At 54.8% G+C, this 15,211-nt stretch overlaps 3 long non-coding RNA genes across 4 annotated transcripts; all 3 read left to right on the top strand.

The window, feature by feature from the left end:
• Nucleotides 1-3,082, top strand: LOC129398718 (uncharacterized). The gene is made up of 3 exons (XR_008626610.2): nucleotides 1-655; nucleotides 1,436-1,659; nucleotides 2,661-3,082. It is a non-coding gene; the product is annotated as an uncharacterized LOC129398718 (long non-coding RNA).
• Nucleotides 3,083-3,939: 857 nt separating this feature from the next.
• On the top strand, nucleotides 3,940-7,012 carry LOC129398714 (uncharacterized). Its single transcript, XR_010110354.1, has 3 exons — nucleotides 3,940-4,592; nucleotides 5,373-5,596; nucleotides 6,598-7,012. It is a non-coding gene; the product is annotated as an uncharacterized LOC129398714 (long non-coding RNA).
• An 893-nt stretch (nucleotides 7,013-7,905) lies between these two features.
• Nucleotides 7,906-15,001, top strand: LOC129398713 (uncharacterized). Of its 2 annotated transcripts, XR_008626584.2 has the most exons (6): nucleotides 7,906-8,529; nucleotides 9,310-9,533; nucleotides 10,535-11,882; nucleotides 12,941-13,051; nucleotides 13,251-13,319; nucleotides 14,488-15,001. It is a non-coding gene; the product is annotated as an uncharacterized LOC129398713 (long non-coding RNA). The 2 variants fall into 2 exon arrangements; XR_010110383.1 differs by lacking the exons at nucleotides 7,906-8,529; nucleotides 9,310-9,533; nucleotides 10,535-11,882 and adding an exon at nucleotides 12,073-12,097 and having other exon boundaries at nucleotides 14,488-14,798.
• Nucleotides 15,002-15,211: the final 210 nt, after the last annotated feature.

Below are 15,211 nucleotides of genomic sequence, written 5' to 3'. Positions count from 1 at the left end.
CCTCCCCTTCCTGTGATGGGGGTCCTAAGAGCCAGGAGGGGAAGAGGGGCTGGCTTTCAGTCACCACAGCTTGGGGGGCCTTTATGTTCTGGTTTTTCCCAAGAGTCAGCTGATTTGCTTCTTGTACTAGCAGGGCAGTTGCTGCCAAGGCCCTCAAACAGGGGGGCCATCCTTTAGAAACCCTGTCTAGCTGTTTAGAGAGGTAGGCCACCGGCCTCAGCCATGGCCCCACAGTTTGGGTTTAAAGTCCAGCTGCCATCTTTTCTCTGACGCATACAGTGGAAAAGGCTTTGTGAGATCCGCTAGCCCCTGGGCTGGGGCTTTCAGAAGTTTTTCCTTTAAGTCATGAAAGACTTGCTGTTGTTGGAATCCCCATTCCAAATGTTCCCGGTCCCCGCCCCCTTTGTGATGTCATACAAAGGCGTGGCTAATACTGCAAAGTTGGGCTCCGCAGTCTACAAAACCCCACAGCTCCTAGGAATTCTCTCACCAGCCTTCTGCCCTTAGGCTCCGGAAGATTGCAAATGACCTGCTTTCTTTCGGATCCCGGGCTGCTTTCGGACACCTGTCGAATAGTAAATCCCAAGTAAGCTACCTGCGGTCGTCGGCAGATCTGAGTTTTCTTCTTGGACACCTAATACCCACAGCCCTCCAGGTTGGTCCTAAGGGTCTTAGAATCCTCGATGGGGGTCATAAGCCAGGGGGGGAAGAGGGACTGGCTCTCAGTCCCCGCCTCGCGGGGTGTGCCTCCCCCGTGTGATGGGGATCCTCAGAGTTGGGCGAGGAAGAAGGGCTGGCTCTCAGTCCCCGCCTCGCGGGGCGTGCCTCCCCCGTGTGATGGGGATCCTCAGAGTTGGGCGAGGAAGAAGGGCTGGCTCTCAGCCACCGCCTCGCGGGGGGTGCCTCCCCTCCCTGCGATGGGGGTCCTAAGAGCCAGGGGGGAAAGAGCGGCTGGCTCTCAGTCCCCTCCTCGCGGGGGGTGCCTCCCCCCCTGCGATGGGGGTCCTAAGAGAAATGGAGGGAAGAGGGGCTGGCTCTCAGTGCCTGCCATGAGGGGGTGCCTCCCCCCCTGCGATGGGGGTCCCAAGAGCCAGGGGGGGAAGAGCGGCTGGCTCTAAGTCCGCGCCTCGCCAGGGGTGCATCCCCCCACTGCGATGGGGGTCCTAAGAGCCAGGGGGGAAGAGGGGCTGGCTCAGTCCCCGCCTCGCGGGGGGTGGCTCGCTCCGCTGAGATGGGCATCCTAAGAGCCAGGGGAGAAAGAGGGGCAGAGGATGATAATTTCAGCATCGCAGGCTGTGTTCACCCAGCCTGTTAAATTGTTATTAGTATCCTGAAAGGGAGAGGATGATATTACTCCCCATAACAGACAGATATGACTCCCCATCATAGAGCACGAGGTGTACACCCGCCCTGTGATTTTCTTCCTCATATTCAGAGACCGAGAGGTTGATGTCACTCCCAATATCGGAGGAAGTATACAGCCCCGTGTGAGATGTTCCTTAATGATATTCCACGGCGGAGGGGGTGATATGAGTACATACATGGCAGAAAGTGGAAACCCCCCAGGGATATTATTCCCACGATCCTGGAGGGAAGAAGATGATGTTACTTTCAATATGACAGAAGGTGGATGAAGTGGTGGACTGCCCCTCCACACCTGTGAGTATTTCTAGTTGGGTGGGACGAGAGACTGAGAAAAGAAATAAGACACAGAGAGAAAGTGTAAAGATACAACAGTGGGTCCAGGGGACCGGCGCTCAGCACACCAAGGACCTGCACCGGCACCAGCCTCTGAGTTCCCTCAGTTGTTATTGATTATGATTTTCATGATTTTAGCAGAAAGGAATGTAGTCGGAGAGCAGGGTGATGATAAGGAGAGAGTCAGCAGAAGACATGTGAGCAAAAGAATCCATGTCATAATTAGGTTCAAGGGAAGGTACTATGACTGGACGTGCACGTAAGCCAGATTTGTTTCTCTCCACCCAAACATCTCAGTGGAGTAAAGAAGAACAAGGCAGTGTTACTGCAAACATGTCTCGCCTCCCGCCACAGGGCAGCTTTTCTCCTATCTCAGAGTTGAACGAATGTACAATCGGGTTTTACACCGAGACATTCAGTTCCCAGGGGCAAGCAGGAGACAGTGGCCTTCCTCCATCTCAGCTGCAAGAGGCTTTCCTCTTTTACTAATCCACCTCAGCACAGACCCATTACGGGTGTCGGGCTGGGGGACAGTCAGGTCTTTCTCATCCCATGAGGCTATATTTCAGACTATCAGATGGGGAGAGAGCTTGGACAATACCCTGCTTTCAAGGGCAGAGGTCCCTGCGGCTTTCCACAGTGCATTGTGTCCCCGGTTTATTGAGACTAGAGAATGGCGATGACTTTTACCAAGTATACTGCTGGTAAACATTTCGTTAACAAGGCACGTCCTGCACAGCCCTGCATCCCTTGAACTTTGATTTTATACAACACATGTTTTTGTGAGCTCCAGGTTGGGTCAAAGTGGCTGGGGCCAAGCGGCTAGGGCAAAGCTACAAATTAACAACATCTCAGCAAAGCAATTGTTTAAAGGACAGGTCTTTTTCAAAATGGAGTCTCTTATGTCTTTCCTTTCTACATGGACACAGTGACAGTCTGATCTCTCTTTCTTTTCCCTACAGGTGGACACGCCCCCACTGATATTCCTTCTAATTGCAACGTGGGAGAGGAGGATATGACACGCGATATCGCAGGGAGTAGAAACACCCCTGTGATACTGTTCTTCATATTCAGGGAGGAAGAGGATGATATTACTCCCAATACAGACGGGTGTACACCCTCTGTACACCGAGGGTGTACACCCGTCTGTGAAAGAGTTCGTAATCTCCAGAGGGGGAGATGATATTACTCACAATATGGTAAAGAGGCTGTGAGTCCACGGAGGATCCTCAGAGCCAGCGGGGGAAGAGGGGCTGGCTCTCAGTCCCCGCCTCGCGGGGGTGCCTCCCCCCACTGCGATGGGGGTCCTAAGAGCCAGTGGGGGAAGAGGGGCTGGCTCTGAGACCCCGCCTCGCGGGGGGTGCCTCCCCCCCCTGCGATGGGGTTCCTAAGAGCCAGTGGTGGAAGAGGGGCTGGCTCTGAGACCCCGCCTCGCGGGGGGTGCCTCCCCCCACTGCGATGGGGTTCCTAAGAGCCAGTGGGGGAAGAGGGGCTGGCTCTGAGACCCCGCCTCGCGGGGGGTGCCTCCCCCCCCTGCGAAGGGGTTCCTAAGAGCCAGTGGGGGAAGAGGGGCTGGCTCTGAGACCCCGCCTCGCTGGGGGTGCCTCCCCCCCCTTCGATGGGGGTCCTAAGAGCCAGTGGGGGAAGAGGGGCTGGCTCTGAGACCCCGCCTCACGGGGGGTGCCTCCCCCCCCTGCGATGGGGGTCCTAAGGGCCAGTGGGGGAAGAGGGGCTGGCTCTGAGACCCCGCCTCGCGGGGGGTGCCTCCCCCCCCTGCGATGGGGTTCCTAAGGGCCAGTGGGGGAAGAGGGGCTGGCTCTCTGTACCCGCCTCGCGGGGGGTGCCTCCCCCCCTGTGATGGGGGTCCTTAGAGCCAGGAGCAGAAGAGGGGCTGGCTCTCTGTACCCGCCTCGCGGGGGGTGCCTCCCCCCCTGCGATGGGGGTCCTAAGGGCCAGTGGGGGAAGAGGGGCTGGCTCTCTGTACCCGCCTTGCGGGGGGTGCCTCCCCCCCTGTGATGGGGGTCCTAAGAGCCAGGAGCAGAAGAGGGGCTGGCTCTCTATACCCGCCTCGCGGGGGGTGCCTCCCCCCCTGCGATGGGGGTCCTAAGGGCCAGTGGGGGAAGAGGGGCTGGCTCTGAGACCCCGCCTCGCTGGAGGTGCCTCCTCCCCCTGCGATGTGGGTCCTAAGAGCCAGGGGGGGATGAGGGGCTGGCTCTCAGTGCCCGCCTCTCGGGGAGTGCCTCCCCTTCCTGTGATGGGGGTCCTAAGAGCCAGGAGGGGAAGAGGGGCTGGCTTTCAGTCACCACAGCTTGGGGGGCCTTTATGTTCTGGTTTTTCCCAAGAGTCAGCTGATTTGCTTCTTGTACTAGCAGGGCAGTTGCTGCCAAGGCCCTCAAACAGGGGGGCCATCCTTTAGAAACCCTGTCTAGCTGTTTAGAGAGGTAGGCCACCGGCCTCAGCCATGGCCCCACAGTTTGGGTTTAAAGTCCAGCTGCCATCTTTTCTCTGACGCATACAGTGGAAAAGGCTTTGTGAGATCCGCTAGCCCCTGGGCTGGGGCTTTCAGAAGTTTTTCCTTTAAGTCATGAAAGACTTGCTGTTGTTGGAATCCCCATTCCAAATGTTCCCGGTCCCCGCCCCCTTTGTGATGTCATACAAAGGCGTGGCTAATACTGCAAAGTTGGGCTCCGCAGTCTACAAAACCCCACAGCTCCTAGGAATTCTCTCACCAGCCTTCTGCCCTTAGGCTCCGGAAGATTGCAAATGACCTGCTTTCTTTCGGATCCCGGGCTGCTTTCGGACACCTGTCGAATAGTAAATCCCAAGTAAGCTACCTGCGGTCGTCGGCAGATCTGAGTTTTCTTCTTGGACACCTAATACCCACAGCCCTCCAGGTTGGTCCTAAGGGTCTTAGAATCCTCGATGGGGGTCATAAGCCAGGGGGGGAAGAGGGACTGGCTCTCAGTCCCCGCCTCGCGGGGTGTGCCTCCCCCGTGTGATGGGGATCCTCAGAGTTGGGCGAGGAAGAAGGGCTGGCTCTCAGTCCCCGCCTCGCGGGGCGTGCCTCCCCCGTGTGATGGGGATCCTCAGAGTTGGGCGAGGAAGAAGGGCTGGCTCTCAGCCACCGCCTCGCGGGGGGTGCCTCCCCTCCCTGCGATGGGGGTCCTAAGAGCCAGGGGGGAAAGAGCGGCTGGCTCTCAGTCCCCTCCTCGCGGGGGGTGCCTCCCCCCCTGCGATGGGGGTCCTAAGAGAAATGGAGGGAAGAGGGGCTGGCTCTCAGTGCCTGCCATGAGGGGGTGCCTCCCCCCCTGCGATGGGGGTCCCAAGAGCCAGGGGGGGAAGAGCGGCTGGCTCTAAGTCCGCGCCTCGCCAGGGGTGCATCCCCCCACTGCGATGGGGGTCCTAAGAGCCAGGGGGGAAGAGGGGCTGGCTCAGTCCCCGCCTCGCGGGGGGTGGCTCGCTCCGCTGAGATGGGCATCCTAAGAGCCAGGGGAGAAAGAGGGGCAGAGGATGATAATTTCAGCATCGCAGGCTGTGTTCACCCAGCCTGTTAAATTGTTATTAGTATCCTGAAAGGGAGAGGATGATATTACTCCCCATAACAGACAGATATGACTCCCCATCATAGAGCACGAGGTGTACACCCGCCCTGTGATTTTCTTCCTCATATTCAGAGACCGAGAGGTTGATGTCACTCCCAATATCGGAGGAAGTATACAGCCCCGTGTGAGATGTTCCTTAATGATATTCCACGGCGGAGGGGGTGATATGAGTACATACATGGCAGAAAGTGGAAACCCCCCAGGGATATTATTCCCACGATCCTGGAGGGAAGAAGATGATGTTACTTTCAATATGACAGAAGGTGGATGAAGTGGTGGACTGCCCCTCCACACCTGTGAGTATTTCTAGTTGGGTGGGACGAGAGACTGAGAAAAGAAATAAGACACAGAGAGAAAGTGTAAAGATACAACAGTGGGTCCAGGGGACCGGCGCTCAGCACACCAGGGACCTGCACCGGCACCAGCCTCTGAGTTCCCTCAGCTGTTATTGATTATGATTTTCATGATTTTAGCAGAAAGGAATGTAGTCGGAGAGCAGGGTGATGATAAGGAGAGAGTCAGCAGAAGACATGTGAGCAAAAGAATCTATGTCATAATTAGGTTCAAGGGAAGGTACTATGACTGGACGTGCACGTAAGCCAGATTTGTTTCTCTGCACCCAAACATCTCAGTGGAGTAAAGAAGAACAAGGCAGTGTTACTGCAAACATGTCTCGCCTCCCGCCACAGGGCAGCTTTTCTCCTATCTCAGAGTTGAACGAATGTACAATCGGGTTTTACACCGAGACATTCAGTTCCCAGGGGCAAGCAGGAGATAGTGGCCTTCCTCCATCTCAGCTGCAAGAGGCTTTCCTCTTTCACTAATCCACCTCAGCACGGACCCATTACGGGTGTCGGGCTGGGGGACAGTCAGGTCTTTCTCATCCCATGAGGCTATATTTCAGACTATCAGATGGGGAGAGAGCTTGGACCATACCCTGCTTTCAAGGGCAGAGGTCCCTGCGGCTTTCCACAGTGCATTGTGTCCCCGGTTTATTGAGACTAGAGAATGGCGATGACTTTTACCAAGTATACTGCTGGTAAACATTTCGTTAACAAGGCACGTCCTGCACAGCCCTGCATCCCTTGAACTTTGATTTTATACAACACATGTTTTTGTGAGCTCCAGGTTGGGTCAAAGTGGCTGGGGCCAAGCGGCTAGGGCAAAGCTACAAATTAACAACATCTCAGCAAAGCAATTGTTTAAAGGACAGGTCTTTTTCAAAATGGAGTCTCTTATGTCTTTCCTTTCTACATGGACACAGTGACAGTCTGATCTCTCTTTCTTTTCCCTACAGGTGGACACGCCCCCACTGATATTCCTTCTAATTGCAACGTGGGAGAGGAGGATATGACACGCGATATCGCAGGGAGTAGAAACACCCCTGTGATACTGTTCTTCATATTCAGGGAGGAAGAGGATGATATTACTCCCAATACAGACGGGTGTACACCCTCTGTACACCGAGGGTGTACACCCGTCTGTGAAAGAGTTCGTAATCTCCAGAGGGGGAGATGATATTACTCACAATATGGTAAAGAGGCTGTGAGTCCACGGAGGATCCTCAGAGCCAGCGGGGGAAGAGGGGCTGGCTCTCAGTCCCCGCCTCGCGGGGGTGCCTCCCCCCACTGCGATGGGGGTCCTAAGAGCCAGTGGGGGAAGAGGGGCTGGCTCTGAGACCCCGCCTCGCGGGGGGTGCCTCCCCCCCCTGCGATGGGGTTCCTAAGAGCCAGTGGTGGAAGAGGGGCTGGCTCTGAGACCCCGCCTCGTGGGGGGTGCCTCCCCCCACTGCGATGGGGTTCCTAAGAGCCAGTGGGGGAAGAGGGGCTGGCTCTGAGACCCCGCCTCGCGGGGGGTGCCTCCCCCCCCTGCGAAGGGGTTCCTAAGAGCCAGTGGGGGAAGAGGGGCTGGCTCTGAGACCCCGCCTCGCTGGGGGTGCCTCCCCCCCCTTCGATGGGGGTCCTAAGAGCCAGTGGGGGAAGAGGGGCTGGCTCTGAGACCCCGCCTCACGGGGGGTGCCTCCCCCCCCTGCGATGGGGGTCCTAAGGGCCAGTGGGGGAAGAGGGGCTGGCTCTGAGACCCCGCCTCGCGGGGGGTGCCTCCCCCCCCTGCGATGGGGTTCCTAAGGGCCAGTGGGGGAAGAGGGGCTGGCTCTCTGTACCCGCCTCGCGGGGGGTGCCTCCCCCCCTGTGATGGGGGTCCTTAGAGCCAGGAGCAGAAGAGGGGCTGGCTCTCTGTACCCGCCTCGCGGGGGGTGCCTCCCCCCCTGCGATGGGGGTCCTAAGGGCCAGTGGGGGAAGAGGGGCTGGCTCTCTGTACCCGCCTTGCGGGGGGTGCCTCCCCCCCTGTGATGGGGGTCCTAAGAGCCAGGAGCAGAAGAGGGGCTGGCTCTCTATACCCGCCTCGCGGGGGGTGCCTCCCCCCCTGCGATGGGGGTCCTAAGGGCCAGTGGGGGAAGAGGGGCTGGCTCTGAGACCCCGCCTCGCTGGAGGTGCCTCCTCCCCCTGCGATGTGGGTCCTAAGAGCCAGGGGGGGATGAGGGGCTGGCTCTCAGTGCCCGCCTCTCGGGGAGTGCCTCCCCTTCCTGTGATGGGGGTCCTAAGAGCCAGGAGGGGAAGAGGGGCTGGCTTTCAGTCACCACAGCTTGGGGGGCCTTTATGTTCTGGTTTTTCCCAAGAGTCAGCTGATTTGCTTCTTGTACTAGCAGGGCAGTTGCTGCCAAGGCCCTCAAACAGGGGGGCCATCCTTTAGAAACCCTGTCTAGCTGTTTAGAGAGGTAGGCCACCGGCCTCAGCCATGGCCCCACAGTTTGGGTTTAAAGTCCAGCTGCCATCTTTTCTCTGACGCATACAGTGGAAAAGGCTTTGTGAGATCCGCTAGCCCCTGGGCTGGGGCTTTCAGAAGTTTTTCCTTTAAGTCATGAAAGACTTGCTGTTGTTGGAATCCCCATTCCAAATGTTCCCGGTCCCCGCCCCCTTTGTGATGTCATACAAAGGCGTGGCTAATACTGCAAAGTTGGGCTCCGCAGTCTACAAAACCCCACAGCTCCTAGGAATTCTCTCACCAGCCTTCTGCCCTTAGGCTCCGGAAGATTGCAAATGACCTGCTTTCTTTCGGATCCCGGGCTGCTTTCGGACACCTGTCGAATAGTAAATCCCAAGTAAGCTACCTGCGGTCGTCGGCAGATCTGAGTTTTCTTCTTGGACACCTAATACCCACAGCCCTCCAGGTTGGTCCTAAGGGTCTTAGAATCCTCGATGGGGGTCATAAGCCAGGGGGGGAAGAGGGACTGGCTCTCAGTCCCCGCCTCGCGGGGTGTGCCTCCCCCGTGTGATGGGGATCCTCAGAGTTGGGCGAGGAAGAAGGGCTGGCTCTCAGTCCCCGCCTCGCGGGGCGTGCCTCCCCCGTGTGATGGGGATCCTCAGAGTTGGGCGAGGAAGAAGGGCTGGCTCTCAGCCACCGCCTCGCGGGGGGTGCCTCCCCTCCCTGCGATGGGGGTCCTAAGAGCCAGGGGGGAAAGAGCGGCTGGCTCTCAGTCCCCTCCTCGCGGGGGGTGCCTCCCCCCCTGCGATGGGGGTCCTAAGAGAAATGGAGGGAAGAGGGGCTGGCTCTCAGTGCCTGCCATGAGGGGGTGCCTCCCCCCCTGCGATGGGGGTCCCAAGAGCCAGGGGGGGAAGAGCGGCTGGCTCTAAGTCCGCGCCTCGCCAGGGGTGCATCCCCCCACTGCGATGGGGGTCCTAAGAGCCAGGGGGGAAGAGGGGCTGGCTCAGTCCCCGCCTCGCGGGGGGTGGCTCGCTCCGCTGAGATGGGCATCCTAAGAGCCAGGGGAGAAAGAGGGGCAGAGGATGATAATTTCAGCATCGCAGGCTGTGTTCACCCAGCCTGTTAAATTGTTATTAGTATCCTGAAAGGGAGAGGATGATATTACTCCCCATAACAGACAGATATGACTCCCCATCATAGAGCACGAGGTGTACACCCGCCCTGTGATTTTCTTCCTCATATTCAGAGACCGAGAGGTTGATGTCACTCCCAATATCGGAGGAAGTATACAGCCCCGTGTGAGATGTTCCTTAATGATATTCCACGGCGGAGGGGGTGATATGACTACATACATGGCAGAAAGTGGAAACCCCCCAGGGATATTATTCCCACGATCCTGGAGGGAAGAAGATGATGTTACTTTCAATATGACAGAAGGTGGATGAAGTGGTGGACTGCCCCTCCACACCTGTGAGTATTTCTAGTTGGGTGGGACGAGAGACTGAGAAAAGAAATAAGACACAGAGAGAAAGTGTAAAGATACAACAGTGGGTCCAGGGGACCGGCGCTCAGCACACCAAGGACCTGCACCGGCACCAGCCTCTGAGTTCCCTCAGTTGTTATTGATTATGATTTTCATGATTTTAGCAGAAAGGAATGTAGTAGGAGAGCAGGGTGATGATAAGGAGAGAGTCAGCAGAAGACATGTGAGCAAAAGAATCCATGTCATAATTAGGTTCAAGGGAAGGTACTATGACTGGACGTGCACGTAAGCCAGATTTGTTTCTCTGCACCCAAACATCTCAGTGGAGTAAAGAAGAACAAGGCAGTGTTACTGCAAACATGTCTGGCCTCCCGCCACAGGGCAGCTTTTCTCCTATCTCAGAGTTGAACGAATGTACAATCGGGTTGTACACCGAGACATTCAGTTCCCAGGGGCAAGCAGGAGACAGTGGCCTTCCTCCATCTCAGCTGCAAGAGGCTTTCCTCTTTTACTAATCCACCTCAGCACAGACCCATTACGGGTGTCGGGCTGGGGGACAGTCAGGTCTTTCTCATCCCATGAGGCTATATTTCAGACTATCAGATGGGGAGAGAGCTTGGACCATACCCTGCTTTCAAGGGCAGAGGTCCCTGCGGCTTTCCACAGTGCATTGTGTCCCCGGTTTATTGAGACTAGAGAATGGCGATGACTTTTACCAAGTATACTGCTGGTAAACATTTCGTTAACAAGGCACGTCCTGCACAGCCCTGCATCCCTTGAACTTTGATTTTATACAACACATGTTTTTGTGAGCTCCAGGTTGGGTCAAAGTGGCTGGGGCCAAGCGGCTAGGGCAAAGCTACAAATTAACAACATCTCAGCAAAGCAATTGTTTAAAGGACAGGTCTTTTTCAAAATGGAGTCTCTTATGTCTTTCCTTTCTACATGGACACAGTGACAGTCTGATCTCTCTTTCTTTTCCCTACAGGTGGACACGCCCCCACTGATATTCCTTCTAATTGCAACGTGGGAGAGGAGGATATGACACGCGATATCGCAGGGAGTAGAAACACCCCTGTGATACTGTTCTTCATATTCAGGGAGGAAGAGGATGATATTACTCCCAATACAGACGGGTGTACACCCTCTGTACACCGAGGGTGTACACCCGTCTGTGAAAGAGTTCGTAATCTCCAGAGGGGGAGATGATATTACTCACAATATGGTAAAGAGGCTGTGAGTCCACGGAGGATCCTCAGAGCCAGCGGGGGAAGAGGGGCTGGCTCTCAGTCCCCGCCTCGTGGGGGGTGCCTCCTCTCCCTGCGACGGGGATCCTAAAGGCCAGTGGGGGAAGAGGGGCTGGCTCTGAGACCACGCCTCGCTGGGGTGCCTCCCCCCACTGCGATGGGGGTCCTAAGGGCCAGTGGGGGAAGAGGGGCTGGCTCTGAGAGCCCGCCTCGCTGGGATTGCCTCCCCCCCGTGCGATGGGGGTCCTAAGGGCTAGTGGGGGAAGAGGGGCTGGCTCTGAGACCCCGCCTCGCTGGGATTGCCTCCCCCCCCTGCGATGGGGGTCCTAAGGGCCAGTGGGGGAAGAGGGGCTGGCTCTGAGAGCCCGCCTCGCTGATGGTGCCTCACCCCCTTGCGATGGGTGTCCTAAGAGCCAGTGGGGGAAGAGGGGCTGGCTCTGAGACCCCGCCTCGCTGGGATTGCCTCCCCCCCGTGCGATGGGGGTCCTAAGGGCTAGTGGGGGAAGAGGGGCTGGCTCTGAGACCCCGCCTCGCTGGGTTTGCCTCCCCCCTCGTGATGGGGATCCTAAGGGCCAGTGGGGAAGAGGGGCTGGCTCTGAGACCCCGCCTCGCGGGAGGTGCCTCCTCCCCCTGCGATGGGGGTCCTAAGAGCCATTGGGGGAAGAGGGGCTGGCTCTGAGACCCCGCCTCACTGGGGCTGCCTCCCCCCCCTGCGATGGGGTTCCTAAGGGCCAGTGGGGGAAGAGGGGCTGGCTCTGAGACCCCGCCTCACTTGGGTTCCTCCCCCCACTGCGATGGGGGCCCTAAGAGCCAGTGGGGAAGAGGGGCTGGCTCTGAGACCACGCCTCGCGAGGTGCCTCCCCACCTTGCGATCGGGGTCCCAAGAGCCACGCGGGAAGAGGGGCTGGCTCTCTTTGTGTATGATTCTTTTTCCATTCTCATGCAGTTTTCTTTTTTCTTTCTTTTTTTTTTTGAGACTGAGTCTTGCTCAGTTGCCCATGCTTTGCTGGATCTCGGGTGACTGCAACCACTGCCTCCCAGGTTCAAGAGATCCTCCTGCCTCAGCCTCCTGAGTAGCTGGGACTAGAGGTGTGTGTCACCACACCCAGCTAATTTTTGTATTTTTAGTAGAGATGGGGTTTCACCATGTTTGCCAGGATGGTCTCTGTCTCCTGACCTCGTTATCCACCCACCTCACCCTCCCAAAGTGCTGGAATTGCAGGTATGAGCCACTGGGTCCACCCTCTCAGGTGATTTTCATACCTGCATACTCTGATCACTACTCTGTTAAACAGTCAAGGAGGGTAAGTATTATCTTCAGATTTCCAGAGCTCTGTCTCTGTACAGCCCTCTCCTCCTCAATATTCTGCCCTATGAATTCTAGCCACATTGGCCTTCCCAGACTCATAGTTCTGTCCTCTCAACTCAGGAAGATCTCTGAGCTCCATCTGCATTCTTTCTTCCTGTGCTGTGGCCTGGAAAGTTTTCTAAGGTGTTTGGGAAGTCAATTGTGGGGCTAGCCTCATTCGTTTCTCATTTCTTGAGGATCACTGCCTTTTGATGCTTGATTCCAGTGATTGATTCCCTTTGTTGCTTGAGGGCCATAGTTTCATATATTTTGTCCAGTATTTTTGTTGTTTTAGGTCAGAAAGTAATTTTGGTCTCTGTTACTCCATCTTGGCCAGAAGTGTAAGACCTAAGCATTTACACATCCAAATACTGCACACATAATTTTAGTTTAAGCTACTTTTTAAAAAATCTCCTTCATTTTCCATTTAGCATTGTATTTAGGGTATTACATTGGTTTTTTTGAAATTCTGTTATTGGCAGTTTCTATTGCCTATCAATCCCATTTAAAGATAGTGCATAGGGTATTCTAAAATAGCTGTTAAGCAAAGAGAAAATTGGGCCTGATGGGGTGAGAATCACAGCTCTAATACCTAGAGTGACCTTATAATGTATTGTCCAAAGGAGTTATTTTTGACAGTGAAAGAAGGTGTTGTTAGTAATTATATCAGGACTATGGCCTAAACCAGGACTATCCCAGGCAGCCTGGGACATATTTGTACCCCATCTTTATTTAATGCCTTTATACAATTCTTTACTTAATTCTACCAGCCTTTATTGAGCCTGCTTTCTTTGTCTAGCTGAGTGCCACGTGCTGACATCACTAAGTTCAATACAGCAAACTCTGAAAGATGGACAGAGAGACAGGAGATGGTCCTTTATAATGCAGTGTGATCTGTGCTGCAATAGAGGTGAGCACAAGGGCCTTACGAAGGCTCAATGAAGAGCATGCTTGACTGCAGGGGAGGGTACTTAGGTTAGAAAAGATGAATCAAAGTATGTTCATAGGGAGCATGGGAGGAGAGGTGGTGGGAAAGGTGTTCCAGACAGTGTGTGTCAAGGCCAAGAGCCAGGGGAACACAGGTGGGGCTTCTTTTTTTTTCTTCTAAGATGGAAGAGTGTTCTGATCGGCTGGAAAACAACGCACATGGGAAGCTGTACAGAAATGAGTGGGGAAAGGTAATACTTAACAGCAATAGCAGTTAATATTTAGTGCCCACTTACGACATGCTGGACACAGTTCCGGGTACTCTGAACATATTCACTCATTTAATCTTTACAACAACCCTATGAGGTAGGTACTATTATTATCCCCATTTTCAGGTGAGGAATCTGAGGCACAGAGAGAGTAAGTATGTTGTCCAGGGCCATGCACCAAGTATGTGGTAGGTCCTGGAGTTGAATGCAGAGCCCCTCCACTCTAAACTCCTGAAAGCCAGATGCTACGAGGCGTTGTTATTCCAAGTGGAGGAATGCTAAGGACAGCATCCTGCAGGTGACCAGGAAACCCTGAAGCATTCAAAGCAGGGGAATGGCTTAAAACAAGGTGGTATAAGAAAGTGCTCCCAGAGCAGCATGAAAGTCTGGTGTAGTGGAGGTCTCCGCTAGCCAGAAGAGGTGGTAAGAGGCTGAGCTGAAGCAGCTGCAGCAGGGATGCAGAGGATACATTCCCCAAACCCTTATGGGCAGAGTCCTTTGGCTTCAGTGACCACGGCCAAGGGTGCAGAGGAGAAGCCCAAGAAGATGCCAGGTGTCTGGCTTATGCCCCTGTGTGAACGTGAAGCCTCTCATTGACATGCAGGTTACAGGAGGAAAAGCAGGTTTATTTGGGAAGGAGGCTTCTAGACCATGACTTCCATTTTAGCCATGTAGTTTTTGAAGTGCTTGTACAAGTTCTAGGTGGAAATGTCCAGGAGCCAGTGGGGAACTCAAAGTAGATCTCAGGAGAGAGGCTTAGGCCAGAGGGCTTGGGGAATCATCAGCATGGGGGTGGGAGGAGAGCTGGTATTTGGATGAGATTGCAGTGGAGCATGAACAGAGTGGGAAAAGGTGGTGATGAACCCAGGGACTCCAGTATGCGGTAGCTGGCTGTGAGATTAGGAAGCAATGAAGGAGGCCGAGAAGGATGTGGGGGAGAAGCATCAATAAGGAATAAATGAGTTGCACGTGCTCCAGAGAGGCCAAATAAAGACTGGATTTGGCTCTCGCAGGTCATACACGAAAGAATCTTGGAACCAAAAGGAAAACGGTGGTGGTTTAAAGGGTATATTCAGTTTGTAGGTCTGCTGTCACAAAATACCAGAAACTGGGTGTCTTGTTAAAACAACAGAAATTTTTTCTCTCACAGTTTTGGAAGCTAGAAGTTCAAAATGAGGTGTTGGCAGCACCATGCTCTCTCTGAAGATGCTAGGAAGAATCTGCTCCATGCCTTTCCATTCGCTTCTGGGGTTTCCTGCAAGCCCTGACATTCCTTGGCTTGTAGATGCATCACCCCAGTTTCCGCCCCCATCATCACATGGCCTCCTCTCTGTGTGCGCCTCTGCGTTCCCTCTGTTCTTCTTCTAAGGACACCGACACCAGTCATAGTGGATTAAGGGTCCACTCCTAACTAATTACATCTGCAACAACCCTATTTCCAAATAAAGTCACATTCTAAGATTCCTAGGGAGAACATGAATTTTTGGGGGTGTGTGGATACTGTTCAACCTGGGCCATGGAGTAAATAAATGGCAAGGAAGATTACAGATGACTTTAAGCTAAAGAGGGAGATAGGGTTAAATGTAGGACTTTTTTTTTTTTTTTTTCCAGGACGGGAGAGGTTTAAACATGTTACTACATTGAATAAATGAAATAACCATGAACATGGAGTGGCTAAAGATTCTGAACTAAGTGCAAGTAATTGATAGCGCAAGCTCCCAAGGGGCTGGGGCCTGGAGCGCAGATGGATGGATCCACTGTGGGCAGAACTGGGGCGTGGGAGGGGTGTGCCGATGCAGATGTGTTTGAGTGTGGGAGGCCAGAAGCTGATTGGGGTGAAGCGTGACAGTGCAGCTCCAAGCCCGCTGGAGGTG

Source organism: Pan paniscus, chromosome 18 (genome assembly GCF_029289425.2).
Source record: "Pan paniscus chromosome 18, NHGRI_mPanPan1-v2.0_pri, whole genome shotgun sequence".
In the NCBI taxonomy this organism is placed as follows: Eukaryota; Metazoa; Chordata; class Mammalia; order Primates; family Hominidae; genus Pan; species Pan paniscus.
The sequence above is the reverse complement of the archived record's forward strand: the minus strand, read 5'-3'. Positions and strand labels throughout refer to the sequence as shown.